This window comes from Eleginops maclovinus, chromosome 15 (assembly GCF_036324505.1).
Source record: "Eleginops maclovinus isolate JMC-PN-2008 ecotype Puerto Natales chromosome 15, JC_Emac_rtc_rv5, whole genome shotgun sequence".
In the NCBI taxonomy this organism is placed as follows: Eukaryota; Metazoa; Chordata; class Actinopteri; order Perciformes; family Eleginopidae; genus Eleginops; species Eleginops maclovinus.
Window position 1 is genome coordinate 10,739,964 of NC_086363.1, and position 19,822 is coordinate 10,759,785.

A 19,822-nucleotide genomic window follows, 5' to 3' on the forward strand; every position below is an offset into this window, starting at 1 on the left:
AAACAATGTAATGTTTTTTTTGTTAAACTGTTAAATTAAGTATTCTCCTTAAGTGATGTTATTTATAGTCAACATGGGGCAATAGTTATAGGGGAACAGTTATTTAAGAGATTCAATACGGAATTAACAAGACACTGAACTTGTTTGTAAGCCAAAAAGAGACAGAAGACACAATGTTTTACTTCAAGCTACAATATATTTTGCATTCAGTTTGTAGCTTTTTGGATTAGAAAAAACATTTTTAATGTACATTGGAAAAATGCTCCAAGCATTGCATAAAACATTCAAAGCAAACAATTTCTTGATGACTGTGATGATATATTTAAAAAAGTTTGTGCTTTGTAAGCTGTTCCAGAAAGAATTTATGTGAACCAGAGGAGATGGGTTTACTAATAAAGAGCAGGGTACTAATATAAAGTCTGGTCAAATTTACGATTCACTTAATTGCAGAGTTTGGGTGAACTGACTCGCACTGACCCACACACATAGAAAGATTATACACATATACATTTATACACATATCAAAGCAAACATGAAAGCAAAAAAACAACATCAAACAGACACGCAGAGGAAAAACATGGGCCTGGTTAATCTGTATACAGTAATGGACAGAGAGATGGTAAACAAATGTGCCAATAAAGCCAGAAAACATGCTGCGTGCACAAAACAAAATAACAAACATGGCTCTAATATACTAAGTCAGACAGCAGCACTCCACAGTGGCCCCAGATAGATGACAGATTTGGCCATGGACTGTAGTTTATTTGAAAAAATTGAATGTTTGTTATGGCTTATGGATTCTGTGACTGTTGGATCCCGCTGGCCTCGGATCTGCGCTCTTGTACCATGCTGTCATTCATTTGGGATAATGATGTCAGACAGATCCTTGATTGTTGGTTTCAAAATCCTGCTCATATTCACACACACAAAAACACACACATACGAACTAAACGCAAATGCATCTTACATTCTTTCCCCTGCTTTTTCTGTCCCCCTCTCACAAATGCAATTTGTTTATATGATTTAAAAGGATTCTTGGTTATACCATGTAGATTTAAAAAAAAACAAGTTTCCCTGGCATTACACAGCTAAAAACTGGGGGGGAAAAAACAAGTTTTGGTCTTTGTGGCCTTGGATGACACATGAGCTGGCAGATCCAGAGAGAAAGAAAAAGCTTACATACTGGATAAGCAGTTATTTGTTAACCTCAGTGTTTACTCTCACTCTTCCATCCTTTTATCTTTCTATCCATTCATTGCCTTGTAATGTGTAACTGTTTATTAGGTGCTGGAGATAATCCCAGCTGCAGGCTTATTGCAGAAGAATTGATGTCACACACACATTAGTGGCTGGACTCAACGTTATCTCCTGCCACTATCTTGTCAGTTATTAGGATTAGGACATTTAGCAGGCTCTGTAGTGGATCAAGGACCACAGTAGAAAAAAATGCAAGCAGTCCTCACAATAAAGCAAATAAATATATCAATTGTCTATAAGGTTTTCTCATCTATTGCCCCTATTGACAGGACAGCATGATGTTTTCTGTGCCTTCCAAAACCATATCAAATCACTGTTGAAAAATGAATCAGTTTTATGATGTGACAGCACTGTGGTTACGGTTTGGTTGAGGTACAAAACACACTTTGTTAAGGGAAAGATCATGGTTTGGGTTAAAATAAGTACTTGGTTCATATTGGGATACATTGTGGTTTTGGTGAAAATGACTACTTCGTTAAGGTCAGCTGAGCTTTATAGTCATGGTAACAATAACAAACACATGGATAACAGTCGAGATCGATTGTGGTCATGCTTTAAAGGAACCTAGCATTGAGTTCAAGATGGAAACGGGGGAAATGAACAGCAGGCCCTCGTTTTAACTCTAATGTTTTTTCTGGTAGAACACAAGGTTGTGCAGCGATAAGAGAAACATCCCCATCTGGCTTTTCTTCTGCCTTTGGCCATGATAGGACATAAAAAATCAAAATGAAGCAATTTTAACATATTTTCTAAACAGTTGCTATATGTTTCTTTAGAAAATGTTGGAAAGTAAGACATCTCTTAAAGTTAGCATGTAGCAATCATCACAAAAGGTATGTCCGAGGAAACGTCTGCAGCTTTAAACACTTACATCAAAAGTTATCACTGTGTAAAGGTAACAAAAACAGAGTATCATTTAATCAGAAAAACATTTGCCTTTAGAGGAGAAATTAGTGGGGGATCCAAATTCCAGATAATCTAGTCCTGTGACACTGCTTTCCATCTGACCTTTTTAGTAATTTATACATTAGCACTGCAGAGTCATATAATGCCATGAACAGTAGGTGTGACATCACATGATGGCTGCGATGTGTGCGTGCGTATTTTGACACTGCATTGGGAGGGTCAAATTAAAATCTGTGGCATGGCCTGTGTACAGGCACTGGCATGGCAAACAGGCCTGACGCTAAGACAATGAGAGAACAATAATCACTGTATTCATTGACACTGAGACGTAATTCATCAAAACCAATTGCCCAAGACACTCGTCTGGAATCGTCCCATTAAGTAAGGTAAAGGGAATATTAGGTGTATCTTCAGGCAACACATGCTTAGACCTACAACCCTGGCAAGTTGCCTGTCTTGTCCAAACCAAGATGCAATGTTGGAGGGTCACAGCAGATCACTAGAATATAACCAGTTTGTAATTAAGGGATAGTGTCCACATTCAGTAAGGCCTCTAGGTGTTAGTGTCGTGGATCCGAAACCTTAAACACTCACAACATTAATTTCTCCTGACAGTACCTTTTGGACACGCTCAAAAAGATTATGCCCAATAAACAATATAACATTTTTAAAAAAGGTAGCATTTGTTCATGGTCTTATATTTACCGTTATTTCAACAATTGCAGAATTGTAATTCTTACCTATAAATATGACTTCTATTGACAGCTCTGTGAAATCAATCATTACAAGTGTTTTATGATCCTGTGCCAGCTATTAAGCCTTTCAGCAAGTTCAGACCCGATTTCACTGTGCATGTCTCAACGACATCACGCTACTACTTCTCCTCTATTTTAGGCTCCTTGTGTAAGCAGCCTAAACGTATCCCATGTAGCTACTGATGGAGGACTGAAGCTGCTTCTCTAGTAATGTGCTCCTTTCAGCATTCTTTCCTTTAAATGCATGGAGTTATTTGTGCAGACAAGCACATGACGCATCATTTTTTATTGAAGTGCAGTGCAGACAGCAAATTTCTCTGAATCCCTGATGTGACAATGCTTCTGTGGACCACATGCATTCTGTGGGCATGAAGGAAAGGTTGTGGGGAATTTCACGCAGAGTTTGATTTCCATCATAATATCGGTTTCTTTTTAGTTCTGTTTGACTCTCGGCCCTGCCTGCTGTTCCCTCTCCCTCTCCCTCCCAACACTTACTCAGGCCTGAACCCTAGTGCTCAGTGATTGACACATTCTGGTAGAATAAATTAAAACCTCAAGCTGTGACAGAGCCCGAAATAGCAGGAAGCTGTCGCTGACCTGCAGTCTCTAGTGCCACATGTCAGCAAGCTTAAAAAACTTGGCAGAACATTCTGCACAAAGGAAGGTTGTGCAGGTGTTTGAACGTTTTTGGTGGGTATACATGAGTCAACAAGCACAAATCTATGTTTATGCTTCAACTACACCTGCAGGGTCAGGAATTAATCCTACAGGTGACCTGACTGGACCAATGCGCTAATATTTGCTATACCTTTTGCAAAATCAATTTCAAAGGGTTTAATTAAATTGAAACCACTTTGGAATTTGAAGGCAGTGGCAGATGGATCTATTTTTTTAGCCAGCTGTTCTCTGGAGGGTGACGCTGGGGTGGTGGGGGGGGGCTAAGGCTTAAGATGTTTAGTGGTGCAGGACTGCGAGTCCCTTTGCCAAGTCACAGAGTTCCTGGTTCTTGCCAAGCAGGGGGTGGATGGGTGGGTGGGAGAAAATGCCATTTAGCTGGTTGGTATTTATAGATATGTGAGGAACTTGTGCTCAGGCCGGGCCGAGGTGCTGACGACGTAAAACGAGAGGACGCTTCCAGAAGTCGAGTGTCAGGGCATACAGATAAAAATACCCGGTGAAAGATGGGCCTGGTCATTAGTGGGGCAGTCTGTGACATGGCAGCATTTCAGAGGTGATTTATGGTTATTACTACAGCTAACCTATACCTCTCCCTTTCCTGCCCCTACCCTGCATCCCAAATTGGTTTGCCAAATGGAATGGCGCATGGGTTTTATTTCAGGGACCGAGTGCAGAGAATTTTAGACTTTGGCAAAGTGCCATCATTGGGTTTTGGATTTTATTACATTATTAAAAGCAACACAAATGCTATGGCTAATTACTCTCTTCTGTTAATTAGGATGGAGGTGCATGAGTCAAATCCAGTGTTCATGTTTCTGTCGGAAAGACAAAGAATCAAGTGCAAAGGTTTTTAACTTTGAGCAACTTATTACTTACTGCTGGACCAATACATTAAATGACATAAAACATGTGCATAAACATGATGTAAAAGATAGAAAGGGAGGGTAATTAACTCCTTGCAGGATGCTGCCTTCCCTAATTGCTGGAGCGAGCTGCCACAGGGAGGAACAAAGGAAACATTTAACACGTCGTAAATTCCTGTAATGTCCTGCCGAGAAGCCCCCGCTCTGGTTACACTTGTAATCTTTTGGCTGTCTGTCCGGTGATAGACAGGCAAACACAATACAGTTAAAGTGAAATATTGATGAGGCTTTTTTTTGCATGTTTTAAGATTCGGCGTGTGTGGCCTTCTGTAATCACTGCAGGCTTTTTTTGACCACCCTTTATTCTTTCTGAAACCTAACAAAGCTCCAGGCATCAGACAGGCAGAGTGGATTTAGTCTCAAGTGCTTCTCACCTTCATGTGACAAGACAAGCTGTTTCCATTTTCAAATTAAGACATTTAAAATTAAAAAGCTCAACATGTTGGTCACTTTGGTTAAATGATGTCTGGCATTAACGTGTAACTCCTTTTAGACTTAATCTGAGCTATTTATCACATCAGGAACATGACTGATGTTTTCTCTCTGTATTTCTCATTTGAAATAGTGTACATTGAATATCAAGTCCAGATTTAGACTCGGATAGTGTTTCATCCGTTCCACAGACAGGAAAGCTGTGCAGCTGAACGCTGTTAACACACACAGATGCAGAACTTCTCTCCAAGAGTTGGCGGAGAAGTGCTACAATGTCTCGCTGAATTCCTTCCCAGTCTTTTCTGTCCCTCAAGGCAAATGATGGAGCATATGCCTTACTCGCTGAGATGGTGATCAAGTGTGTGAGAGCAGTTGAGGGGAGAGATGGAAAGAGGGAGTGAGCGAGAGAGTGTGATTTTGTCCCACATTGACCGTCTTAAGAGACTCCATACTTGTGTGGAAGCATGATACAGTACAAGTATGTGTGTCATGCATACACTGTGTGTGTGAACACAACACGTACTGCGAGAGTGTGTGGCTTTTTTTTCAGTGGGGTTCAGAAAAAATGAGTTTACCATCAGCTGTGCTCTGGCTCTCTAGTTCGGTCTCAGCCTCTGTCCAGTTTTTCTTCCAGCTCGCTCCACCTAATGGCGGCTCAGGGCTGTTTTACTGCACCACCCTGGGGAAGCTACTGTGGCCAGATCCAGAACACTTGGCTTTATGTGGATTGAATGTTTTATGGTTATGGACATACTATTTTAGTATAGGAACAGTCTCACATGAATCCACCCCTGCACAACTATCTTTAATAAATAGACCAGTGAAGGAAAAGTTAGTGGACAAAATTCAGTATACTATAGACAAGACATTAGCAAAAATGTAGGCATAAAACTATAGATTATGCTTTTAAGCAGCACTCAAATGTTATTTACCCAAGGAATAAACTTGGATTTGAAGTATTTTATTGTGCATGTTTATCATTTACTTTATACTTCTAGTCCACACTTCAGTCGTTGTACTTTTTAATTTAAAATTTCTTGAAAGCTTAAGTTACTTTACAAATGTATATATTCTTATCACACAATACATATGAACATGTACAATTAGAGCACAATTTGTTTCTATTAATCAATTAACTGGAAATGTATTGACACATTTTTGGTCAATTGTTTGTAATTTTTTTGTCACTTACTCAATCTTTACAAACCAAACAGTACATTGATGCTTTGTGGGGAAAAGTCCTGGATGCATGACATTATAACGCATGATGATTGAAACACAGTTTTTGTTTTATTTCAGGATAAATCCACTGGTAAGATTGTATATATCAGCTTCTTGATGATATAATTCCCATAATAATACTCAGTTACATACCCTGCCCTTTAGCATAGTTTTAATCTTCTTGTAGCCCATGTTCTTTTTTCCAGGATTTTCTATTTTGTTAACTTTTGTTTTCATTTCAGTATAAATGGACACTCATCTAAGATACTTAATCCACTGAGTAAAGATACTTTAATCCTCAATTAAATTGTCGGTTCTGTGATTCTTGCATTGCATGTTTCAGTGGTGAGAGTCTCTCTCACATACCACAGGAAGTGATGTCTGACTTTTTCCTACCACTCACATAATGCCACTGTTTGCTGCAGTCACAGTTTGATGCTCGCTGTTTTGAGATATTATGGTTGCGTTCACTTTCTGTTTTACCTATTATTTAAGTGCCAGCTAACTTTTAACTTGTTGACAATGTGTCTGATAGACAGCTCAGGTTTATTGCCACAAAGTACTTTTGTGAAAACAGCTCATCATACTAAAAGCCAGACATTAAGGCCCACATAAGACATTAAAAACAAGTTTTACTTTAAGATGTTGTTACATTTTAAAGGTATTTTTGAAAGCTTAATGTCAATACACTTTTGCACTGTTGATGTGCATGAAGGTTAATTATGGTCTACAATCATTTTGCAATTTGCCAAACACTCATCAGATCATATTAATAATCAGAACAGGATCAATTATTTCCGCATTCTTTTACGAAACAAGGTGAGTGTTTCTATTTATTGCACAACTGCAAACAGTTTTAAATTGATCCGAGGTGAAGTTAGTTTTATGTTAGGTATCAAAAACAATGTTCTTTCAAAACCTGCATGCTAACTTGTTCATATAAGCTTAATGAAAATTATGCAAATCACATCTTTTTTGATTACTCACGTGTCATGAACGTATTTTACAAAAGCAGTTAATAGATGATTCTTCTGTTTTTTATATAGCTTCCATGTCATGTGACCAATAGGCTCCAAATCCATAGAAAATACCAAACGCTTTGAGTCATTTAAATAGCAATTTACTCATGGTCCCTTTAGTAAAATACCCTGTGGTTAAGAGCTATGACTCGGATAGGAGCTAACCGTCTTTGAACCTTAGGAAGAAAATACCTCTAGATCTGACTGAATGGTTGTTGAACATCCAACATAAAACCAACTTCGCTGTTGTAAAAACTCCTCCCTTTTTACTCAAAAGACAGGAAAAAGGAAACAAGTGACATTAGCCAGCAAATGCAACTGCTCGTGGTAATGTATTTGTAAAAGTAAAAACATCTAGTTAAAACAAGTGTTTATTGATTTAACTTGGTATTGCTTATTTATTTAGAGTTGGTTGAAAGCACTTGGAACTGAAGAATTGTAATACTAGTAAATCAGTGAAAGTGAAAGTAAGTGAACAGACTGACAGCCTCAGGAGGAATCGGAATGGCTGCTAACGTTTCACCGTCTGAGGTGGATTGTATCTGCCCTGTGTGCTGTGATATCTTCAGGGATCCTGTTGTGTTGTTGTGCGGTCACAGCTTCTGTAAGCACTGTCTTCAGGAGTGGTGGAGACAGAGTGCACTCCAGAGTTGCCCGGTATGTAAGGGACTGTTTCCATTGGCAGAGCCTCCACGTAATCTATCACTGAGAAACCTGTGTGACAATTTGAAAAAAGAGAAGAGTTTTAGAGCCAAGTCAGGATCCAAGGATCTAATCTGCAGCCTGCACAGTGAGAAGCTGAAGCTCTTCTGTCAAGATGACCGACAGCTCATCTGTGTCATCTGTAGGGATGCAAAAAGACACAAGAAACACAACTGCGTCCCCACCGAAGAGGCAGCAGAACCCTTCAGGGTAAGAATAAAAGCAATGTATAAATAGTTTGTAGTTTTCATCCTTTTATTTAAAATCAATCGTATTTCACATACCAAGCAAATGTGCTGTGTAACTTACATACTGAATAGTCAGGTAACGTATGCACCTTTTTTCTAGGCTCAACTCAATCGCCAGGTGACAAATATGAAAACAAAACAAGGGTCATTAAAAATGGAAAAACTCAAGTGTGATACAATGGCCAAGCACATCAAGGTGAGTCACAGACATGCCAGAATTAGTTGAAACGCGGAAAGCATGTTGTTGACTTTTATAACAAAAATAATGTGTTTCTCCTCAGCTCCAGGCTCAGCAAACGGAGAAGACGATCAAAGAGGAGTTTCAAAAGCTTTACCGGTTCCTGCGAGCAGAGGAGGCTGCTAGGATTGATGCATTGAGGAGAGAGGCAGCGCTCAAAAGTGAAGCAATGGACATTACGATTGTTCATTTGGCAGCAGAGATCTCCTCTTTAACAGACAAACTGAAAACTATACAGATGGAGATCAAGGCTGATGACATTTCATTTATGCTGGTACTAAATGATTACCTTTCTTATGCAAATTCAGAACATAACACTGAGTATTTAACAGGATTGAAATATTGATATGCTATCCTGTTTTGTCTTTATTTAACAGAATGTCACATCCACTCTGCAGCAGTAAGTTGTTTCCTGTCAAACATTTAAAAGTGTCCACTTCAGCAGCAGAGCCTGTGGTAGTTTTTGAGGATATCATCCACAGTGTCAGACAGATCTGTACTGACTCATCGACATGACATTCAATTGTTTAGAGGGGCGGTTCAAAAGAGGAGAAGTTGAAAATATTTTGGAAAGTGAAACTTACTGTTTAAATGTTTTTTACATTGTGTAAACTCTTATATGAAGAACTGACCATGAAAGCTAGTGAAGAGTAAATACCAGTCATGAACAATTCCCAATAACTGGTTTCCTATGATGTAAATTGTGACGGTTATAACTTACAGATACAACAACAATAACTTCATTGCTGTTGCACCAAACAGAAATGATACTACTGTGGGTTATTTAAAATATTTTCACTGATAATCTCCGGCTTTTTATATCTCTTCAGATCCAAGTTCAACCTACCAGACCCTAAGACTCCATTAGGAGCCCTTATTGACGAGGCCAAACACACTGGGAACCTGTTATTCAAAGTCTGGAAGAAGATGGAGAATATGATCGAATACAGTAAGTGTTGCTTTGTTATATTTTACATTTTGACCTGCAAAGGCATGTAAAGATACCGTTAACTGTATCAGGAAAGCAAAACCTGGCTTTTCCATGAATACACTGAAATGCCTTGAGGAGAACATTTACCTTTTTAATGCATTAAACATCCCAATTAATATCCCCTTTTGGTTATATTTGCTTTTCCCTGAAGCTCCAGTTACTTTGGACCCCAACACTGGCAGCAGCATACTTACTATATCCGAACACATGACTCGTTCAACAACAAGGGACAAGTGTCAAATCCTTCCTGAAAACCCAGAAAGGCTGCGCAACTTTGACGTTCTTGGCTCTGAAGGCTTTAGCTGTGGAAAACACAGCTGGAATGTGACGGTAGGAGGTTATTGGGCTGTTGGTGTGGCTGGTAAGGATAACTATAAAAAGATCTGGGGCATCTACATGTGTGTTTGCACCGACATCCTGCGTGAACTTACTCCAGAGGATTATACGGAAGTTGTATCTGAAGAGTCATTTCCCAAAAAAGTCACAGTGCAGCTTGATTATGACCTTGGATTATTATCATTTGTTGACCTTGACAGGAAAAAACCTTTTCACACTATCAAATACACTTTCACAGAAACAGTCTTTCCGTATTTTAAGGGTAAGGTAAAAGTCCTTCCAGCTGACTGGTCAGTTGTTAGAAGGCAACCCAGTTAAACAATCTGCGTAATGGCAGAGGTCCAACAACAGGATGAGAACTCATTTTGGTTTAGTATTTATGAAATGAACTACCTTAACGAATTATTGCAACATGAGGTTTCTTTTTCTTTTCTTTTTAAATGTACATCTGAAGTTTTAATTTGTCAGTTTTTATATATTTGGGTAAATCTTTGGCTATGCCTGTAACGTCTTTGACAGCTGTTTGATGTGAGTAACCAAAAACATGTCAACCTCACCATTGTAAGTCAACGTGCTTGCTATCCCTGTTTTCTGCATTATGGGAAAAGGAGGAACCAGGATGACCCATACCACGGTCTAAAATATGATTTGTATTAAACTAGATCCAAACTAAATCACTGGAAAATCTGTTTAATATAATCCATTGTTTTTTAAATAATATACAGGTTGACACACATTAGGTTGAGTATGAGTCTGTTGTTAGGTTTTGATTTTTTTATTTAAACATTTATTACAGGATAAATCCACTGTTGAGATTGTGTATATCAGCTTCTGTTAAAACAGACCTTTAGAGTTAAATCATGTCAATATCTGATCAGACAAAGATTAAGGAAATGTAACTGTTTTAATAGTTAGGGTTTTTTTGTTTGAACATGTTTGAGGCAGATTTGTGATTAGGGCTTGACAAAGGAAACACAAAGACTTAACATGCTTCTTCATAAACACATATTTGACTTGTCCCTGCAGTAGCATGACTTGTCCAATAAAATAAAGAATCCAGCTCAAACTACCAATGGTCCGAGTGTCTTCATTAGAAATCTCCAATCCAATAGTCCCTGAATGTCGCTCTGTGGCTGATATGTTTGCCTACATGCACACATAACACAGGGATGAATCATTTTGAGGCAATACCTACAATTTCTAGTGTAATAGCATCTCTCTCTAGGTTTGTCGCTGACACACACACACAAGCACACACACACACACACACACACACACACACACACACACACTCTGAATCCCCACACTGACACTGAATCTCAGTGGTATTACAGCTGGAATGCCTGCAATGTTTTTTCAACTAATGAAAGAATGAAGAAAAATAAACAGAGGGGCCAAATTAAAAGAGAAAAAAGGATTGAGAGAAGAAAACACTGAGGAAGAAAGGGGTGTACAAGTGTCTCTCGTTCAATTTGGGATCCTCTCCATGTTTTCTCAGTCAAGTCCAGTTTTCTCAGGGCTAATAAACGTTGGGGATCAGGGACTGTCTGACACAACATTTTAACTCATTTAGATGTTTTTTTTGGCCAGATTAAGATCATTTTGAAAAGTCTGTCATTAAAGAATCAAGAATTAAGACAAAGGTGTCAGCTTGAATGATAACTCGTCCAATGTCAAAACTGGATATTTGATGGTATTGCACAAACGTAATGGTCTGTGGTTTCTTGGCGTATGTGTGAATATAATGTATCCCTAAGGGCTACCTTCAATGCAACTGAGCAATAATATGGCAGATTTCACATTTTGCTGGTTTTTATTTATTTTAGTTTTCTCTCTACAAATCATCATTCTTCCTATACAGAGCATTACTTTAGCTCAAAGGAATTACGGCGCACCAGAGTATCCAACTTTTTTTTTTCTCGAAAATCCCCCTTTGAACGATCAATCATTCGATGTTGACCAGAGAGCACCAAGGAGCCACTGAGCAGAATACGTCAGATGTTATTTTTTACTGAAAGTACCGTTTTTCTACTAATCATATGAAATAAACACATTAATCTGAAGAATTTCAAAGCGCTCAACATTGTTTTTGTAACCTTATGGAAATGACTTTTGTCCTAAAACATTAAAAAGACAATCAATCACAGTTAACATCAGTGCTTAAATGAAGCTAAAAGGCATAGCAAAGATTTTTGTTTGTTTGTACTGTACATGGGTGCATATTCATTTGTGTATATAGGTACTTTATGAGGGTGTGCTGCTCATTATCATGTTAGAGACAAAGACACTGAAAAGAAGGAAACAGAATGGAGAGTTTAAAGGTGAAACATCTCCCGAGGATGACTCTGAAGCGGAGCCAAAACAGCAAGCAGATATAAAAAAAGAGACACATTTTACAAGACAAACAGAGACGTACAATGGCCCGGGGGTTTGAGACAAAAGACATACAGTGACTATCTGTCTGGACAAGCAGCTATAGTTTGACTTGGCTTGGCTTCTGAGGAGAACACAAAGTGTCAGGGATGAGTAAAAACTTTGAAATATAGATGGAGGGCTGAGAAGAGGATACCTGTGTGAAAACAATCATAAAATGTAACCAGAAATGAGACACAATCATGTTCTTAATGAGTGCAGTGTGTGATGCAATGTTTAAATACAAGAACAGACGCATGAAAGCACACTTGCACTTTTATGTGGTTGTTTTTCCATCTGCTCCTTGTTTTCAGGTCCCTTTTGGTCACTTTTAGCTCATGTTATTGTGGTCTGGATATCTTCAAGAAACAGACTCCAAGTATATGATGTTGTCATTTCTCTCTCCCCCTCTCTCTCTCTCTCTCTCGAAGGGTTTATTGTTTTGTTTGGCATTTATGTTTCGTTTAGAGGCAATCATTGAAGAATTTGAGCAGCACGTGTCCTCAGCAATCATAATTATGAAATCCCTACTGGTCACACACACACACACACACACACACACCCACACAGACATGCATGCATTCACGCTCGCTCGCCAGACGCGCACGCACGCGCACACACGCGCACGCACACACACACACACACACACACACACACACACAGAGCCTGATTACTACTCAGTCTGGTCTGTATAATGTTATAGATACAGATTGAATGTGTCAGTCAGGACCTCACAAGAGGATATTGGAATAGTGGGTGAAGGAAGGAAGGAGGAAATTAGGAAATAAAGGAAGGAAAAGGAAGTCATCTTTTTAGTATGAATGAAGTACAATTTTAGATTTTGCATGCCTAAAATGAGACTGGATTTCAAAGATAGGTTTGACAGTTAAGATCCTATTAGTATGTTCTGCAGAATATAAATAGTGAGTAGTAATAATTTGTGCAAGCTCTATCGTCTGCTCTCTAACATGCACACTCACACACACTTGCACTGGCCAGCATAGATGGTCAACTGCTGTGATAAAGTGCTGTCTAGTGTTCTCTCACTCTCCAAGCCCCCTGAGAGTAGATCAATACTCACTCAGCATCAAGTTACCGCTAATGTCTTCAAGTTTTTAACCAGGCTGTGTGTGTGTGTGTGTGTGTGTGTGTGTGTGTGTGTGTGTGTGTGTGTGTGTGTGTGTGTGTGTGTGTGTGTGTGTGTGTGTGTGTGTGTGTGTGTGTGTGTGTGTGTGTGTGTGTGTGTGTGTGTGTGTGTGGCATTAGTAAGTGTGTGTGCATTTGCCCCTGGTGTGACCCAAGTTATAATTATCATTAAATGTCAATGAAGGCGATAGGACTGCACATAAATCCAAACGCCCTGACTCACAGCGCCTCCTGAGGACATTTATCGGAAACTGCAGCCTCTGTAAAGGATGCATTTACTTCTGCTAGAGATGAGAAGAGGAATTCAGTGAAAAGGCTTATGAGTGAATCACTTCCTTTTGACAGCATTATTCAGAAGAAGGCCTTTACCTCTTGTATCCCTCTCATCCATTATCGGGCTCCATTCAGCTACTATTTCACATCTACAATTATGTTGCTGAGTCATACAGGATAGTTAGCACATTAATAATACATGTCTGTCTTGCTGAATCAACAGGTATACATTAGATACTCTCGATAGCCATCACTGTGGTTCGCGGTTCAAAATGTGTGTATGAGTCAAAAAAAAACCTAAAGGTTCTTTATTATTTCTTCATCAAATTGAAAAGCTACTGTACTGCAAATACAATAAGCCAACGTTGAATTACAAAACCTACCCCGCATCGTAAATTTGACATTTGGAAGTAAATGGGATTGAATGGTTTACGCCACGGATGTGCCATCATGTATCTGTTTGCTGATGTGCAGTGTACACAAGTTTTAAAAGTCAATAAACGCAGTAAGGAGAATTGTGGTTGGTTTTTAGATTAAATGTCATGATAGTAAACTAAATAATTTAAGGTGATGTTTTAGGAGATATTTGTCTGTATTTCCTATCAAAACCACATCACAATTGTTTCAGCTTTGTGTTCCTTTAAGAGTGGACATTTAAGGGTAAACTATTTAAATACTTGGTCTGTCAGCATTTTGAAGACACTGCAAATTCTGAACGTTTTGTAACTTTGCTAGAATGTTCATTTAAAAGATTGCTCATTATGTTTAGGACATTATCTCAGCATTAATATGATTTGTAATCAATGTAGTTATTGGTAGGATCAAACAAATATATACAGTATACATTTGGATCCTTTGGGGTTTCGGTTCAAACCTTTATGCCTGACATCTTGCATTTCTACTCTGACTTTAGTGTAGCAGAAAAAAGGGAGGTGTATGAACAAAGTATGCTGAATTCAAGAGCGTAAATACATATCATTAAAAAGAAAGTTCTTCACCCTGCTTCACCCATTCTTTCTCTCACCTCCACCTCTCTTTATCCATTCCCTCATCCCTCCATCCCAATCAATCTCTCCCTCCCCCCTCACTAATGCACTCTTTCATGTGCTCTCCTATTTCTCTCCCTCTCTGCCGCCCTCTCTCCCTCACCCTGATGTCTCATGGCGCTTTTGTAGGCCCTCTACATTTTTGGGGGTAATGTGATCTCCCCCATTTCTCCCCAGGGTGGTCCGCTCCTCTCATTCAAACAACAAGCTCATGCTGAATGGAGCAGGCGGTGAGAGGGAGATGGAGAGAGAACAAGGCTGGGGGAGAGGATGGAGAGAAAGTCAGATAATGGGTATGTAAAACAGCCATTATATGCTATCCTTGTTCATTCATATCTTACACCGACAGGTGGGTTTGCATACCTAATGCATAACATCAGGTGAGTCGATGTGTGTGTGTGTGTGTGTGTTTGTGTGTGTGTGTGTGTGTGTGTGCATGTGTGTGTGGGAATCATACCTGTGCCATCTGTTTGGTCACATCCAACAGCTGCTCCTGTCTTAAGCCTTTAACATCAAGGCAAACTCTGTATCCTCTCATGCAGCACTTCCACTCAAATATACGGTACTTTTAACAAAAATAAATATATATTATCAAAAGAAACAGATTATTCAAATTCAAAGAGGTATTTTTTATCATCACCCATATTTTTACCTGGAAGGTTAGCAAATGTTATCAAGGAATTAAATTCATAGAAAAAAATGTGTTTACCTAAAACACCCCTTTGAGATTTTTTTTCAAAACATAATTACAACCAATGTTGTTATCCACAGATATACAGAAACTTAACAATATACTTTTTGGACCCATTTCCTACTTTTATGTTCACTTTGATATCTTTTCTCAATGTCTTCCAGTGCTCCGTTTTTATTTTGACCGTTTTTTTGTAGTTGTAGTAGTTGACAAATCCTCTTTCAGTTGTTTCTCTCTTGCTATTCTTCTGTCCTTCTCATACTCTGTCTAATTCATGCCCCTAAATGTATTCCTCATCTTTTTATGCCTTAGGCAGTCATCCTCCATTTCTGTCATCCCTAAACCATCATGTTTCCTTACCAACTGAAGTACTCACACATGCACACACACACACACACACACACACACACACACACACACACACACACACACACACACACACACACACACACACACACACACACACACACACACACACACACACACACACACACACACACACACACACACACACACACACACACCCACACTAACACACACTCACCTATACATACCACTGCGGTGCCCCAGACAGCCCTCTACAATGTGGATACCCCAAGGGAGCTTGGGTAACTTAGTCCCCTCTATCTGCCAACTGCTGTGTCACAGAGAGGCTCACATTACACACAGACACAGACACACAGACACAGACACACACACACACACACACACACACACACACACACACACACACACACACACACACACACACACACACACACACATACAAACACACACACACACACACACACACACACACACACACACACACACACACACACACACACACACACACACATACAAACACACACACACACACACACACACACACACACACACACACACACACACACACACACACACACACACACACACATACACACACACACACACACATACAAACACTCACACACACACTCACACACACACCTATATATATATATATATATATATTCAGTATTAATGCATGCAAAAATAGTTGATGATATATTACATATGTGTGTGCACAAACACTTTCAGCAGATATCAAGCCAAGTCTCTTTCATTGCTGGCTCCACATTGAAGATTATAACGGAGCGAGAGGATTACAAAAAGGGGGCAAACAGTGAAACTGAGCTAATGTCCTAACATACCGACAGGAAAGCTTTAAGGCCTCACACACGTTCATTGCTACAAACTCACTCACACAGCCCAAAACACACATATACTTTCCAACAATAAACGCTGACAAAGTTATTTCAAGGACACCGTCATTCTGTCACCCTGGATAAAGTGACTTTTTCTTCAAATATTTTCAAAATGAATGTCTGTCCAAATGAAAATCATTTTCTCACTTGTCACCTCTCTGAGTGCAAATGTGTTTAACCAAGTCTGTGTTTGTGTGTGAATGGGTGTGCATGCTTGAGTTAGGAGTTGTTGTTATTGGCTGCAGGACTGAACTTCAGCTCCAGTTTGGCTACGAGCTAAAAACCTCAGACCTACACACACACACACACACACACACACACACACACACACACACACACACACACACACACACACACACACACACACACACACACACACACACACACACACACACACATAAAAACACATACACACACAAGTGGTTTGCTAAAGTGTATGGAGGGAATGCTGTGGTCACACCTGGGAATGCTCTTTTTGCTAACCTGCCTAACATTTTCGCTCTCCCCATCATTTCCTCTCTCAAGAGGTGGAAAGTAACAAATTACATTTACTTAACGTATGTATACTTCTCCTTTTAAACAGGCTTAGAGTATAAGTATGCTATTGCTGCTTTTGATGGGATTATAAAGATGTTGATTTTCTCAACTGGCCATTAAACCAATCCAAATCTTCTTTAAAAACTATAATACCAACAAAGATAAACAGTAGAAAAACATAATGCACATATTAACTTAAATGTGATGCATTTTCACATGTCTTAACAGTTTCTTTCCAGTAAAAACTTGCTCAAATCCAGCCAAAGTTTTATTAAAATTGGCAAAAGAAAATAAAGATGAAAGGCGAGTTTCTATTCAATTATCAGGAAATGTCCATCAAATTAAGCACCTATTGTAAACAGATCTGGAGTGCTAATGATCTTCTTCTCTAACTGTTTAAAACAAAATCCAACAAGCATTTTTCCAAATATTTCTAACTCTTCCCTTAATTTAATTTTTGTGACGCCCTATACCGGTATAATCTCAGCTCAAGTCTCAAACCATCTCTGTTCCTTTCCCCTCTACTGCTCTTAAATGGAATATGCCTTTATTGGTAACACTATAGTTTCTATCAAGCGTACTATGTAATAAATGTCCCCCTCTGGAGCTCACCGTCCAGGGGCAAAGCCAGTGCTGGAGAGATTATAATGTAACATACACACACACACACACACACACAGACACAGACACACACAGACACAGACACAGACACAGACACACACACACACACACACACACACACACACACACACACACACACACACACACACACACACACACACACACACACACACACACACACACACACACACACACACACACACACACACATGGCTAGACTGTTTAACCGGCTGCTGTCACATTGTGTAAGATGCACATAGTCTCACAGTGTGAATGGTAATTCTGATTTGATTGGAATTAAAGTGGTTTTAAGCCAGAGTTAATGGGTTTAGACTGGCTCTAATCCTGGTTTAATGAAGGCCTTGGTGGGCTTCTTGCCTCTTTCATCATACTGGACTTCAGCCCATCATAATCCAAGTGGTGAATTAATCAACCACTTTATGGCAAATGTAAGATGTGTGTGTATGCACTGTGCGTATTTCGGTTTAATAAAGTCATCTTTGTGAATTTTAGGAAAGATCTGATCTGTACTTGGCGGATACTGGGTCATTTTTAACTTTCTTGTCCAGTCGTGTCCGTGTGTGTGTGTGTGAGCATTTTTTTTCACATTTTATCATGCACACTTGGATGCATGCTCGCTCCCTCGATCCACATCCCTATGTAACTGGAGCCAGCCCTCCCCTGTCAAAAATAAAAATCATTTGTCCGCTGCACGAGTGTGTCCATTAAAAATGCATGGTGGAGGGAGCTTGGGGCCGCTGGGGAAGAAAGCTGATACCTGGCTCTCCGGAAGGGCATCAGAGTACCAAGGTGGACAAATGGCATCTAGAGAGAAAGAAGGGGATGGAGGGTGAGGGTGAAGTGAATGGTTGAGTAGGTGGTGTTTTTCCCTCAGACAGCCTGCTCTCAACACACTGATCTCAACTTGTGCGGTCCAGTAAAAGTGCCTCTTCTTTCTTTTTCGCATTCAACCTTAAGTGTATATTTAAAACCTATGGATCATGTTTATCCGTCACTGTGTGAATTTTCAAAACTAGCCCTTAATCTACTCTGCATTTGTATTTAGTTAACAGAGTTGGAAGTCATGCAGAAAAAATGTATCTGCTCCAATGAAATTGGTGTTCTTGGACATGGCTGTATAGCTAGCATGCTCGCTAGCTTAGACGCTAATGGTCAATTTATTCCAAAAACATTTGGACAATTGTCTTTTTATCGATGCAAACCTTTGCTTTTTTGGGGAGGTAGATAAAGAATGTTAAATAAATGTCAAAAATGCAACGCACCAAACATAAAGTACAATCGTTTTGAATTAAAAAGAAATCTTGCTTGCTTACATTTAGAAATGAAAAGGAAAAAAACCACGCCATTGATATCAATAACACTTGGTGTGACGGAGTCAGAAGCATTCATATTTTACATTTTGTTACATTTTTTCAGCATGTTGAATTTTTTAATTGATGTCTTGTTAAACTTAGATCATGGCTGGTATTACGTTGTAATGAGTTGGTGAACAACTATACTAAAATGTAGCTGACAGGATATTGTGTGAGAAATACAGATGTAATCAGAATGAAGGCACAGGGGTGCTTGTTTTTCCTACAAATAAAACTTTTAGTGACCTTCAGCTAAGTTTTATTAAATCAGTTTCAGGTTTTGGAACTGCCCAAAAAATAGACTGTTAAATTGGAAAAGCAAAGTGTTTTGAACAAAGCACAATACAACAAAAATGAAAGAAAACAAAGCAGATTTCCTCACTGGTATTGACTTGTTGCCCACCCCATGCTGCTTTTTACTACCTAAACTCTACAATAACAGAGAACAAATGTTTGTTAGTTTGTCAGTCCTTTAAAACTTTATGGTGTTTTAATTTCTTCAAACAGAACTTTTACAAGATAAAAGTTCTGTTTAAGTGAATTGCACTAATATACTTTCCTCACACCGGCCTCTTAAAGCTTTCATTGTAAGAAAGGTGCCTTTGAGAGTTGCGTCTCTTTACTCACCAGATAAATCTGTCTAAATACAGGTGTGTGTGTGTGTGTGTGTGTGTGTGTGTGTGTGTGTGTGTGTGTGTGTGTGTGTGTGTGTGTGTGTGTGTGTGTGTGTGTGTGTGTGTGTGTGTGTGTGTGTGACTGTTAGTCTGAGTGTGTGGAGATTAGGATTTTTC

The 19,822-nt window shown here is 39.2% G+C and overlaps 1 pseudogene; it reads left to right on the forward strand.

Moving 5' to 3' along the window:
* The first annotated feature begins 7,468 nt into the window (after window positions 1-7,468).
* Window positions 7,469-10,775, forward strand: LOC134877354 (E3 ubiquitin-protein ligase TRIM35-like; annotated as a pseudogene).
* Window positions 10,776-19,822: the final 9,047 nt, after the last annotated feature.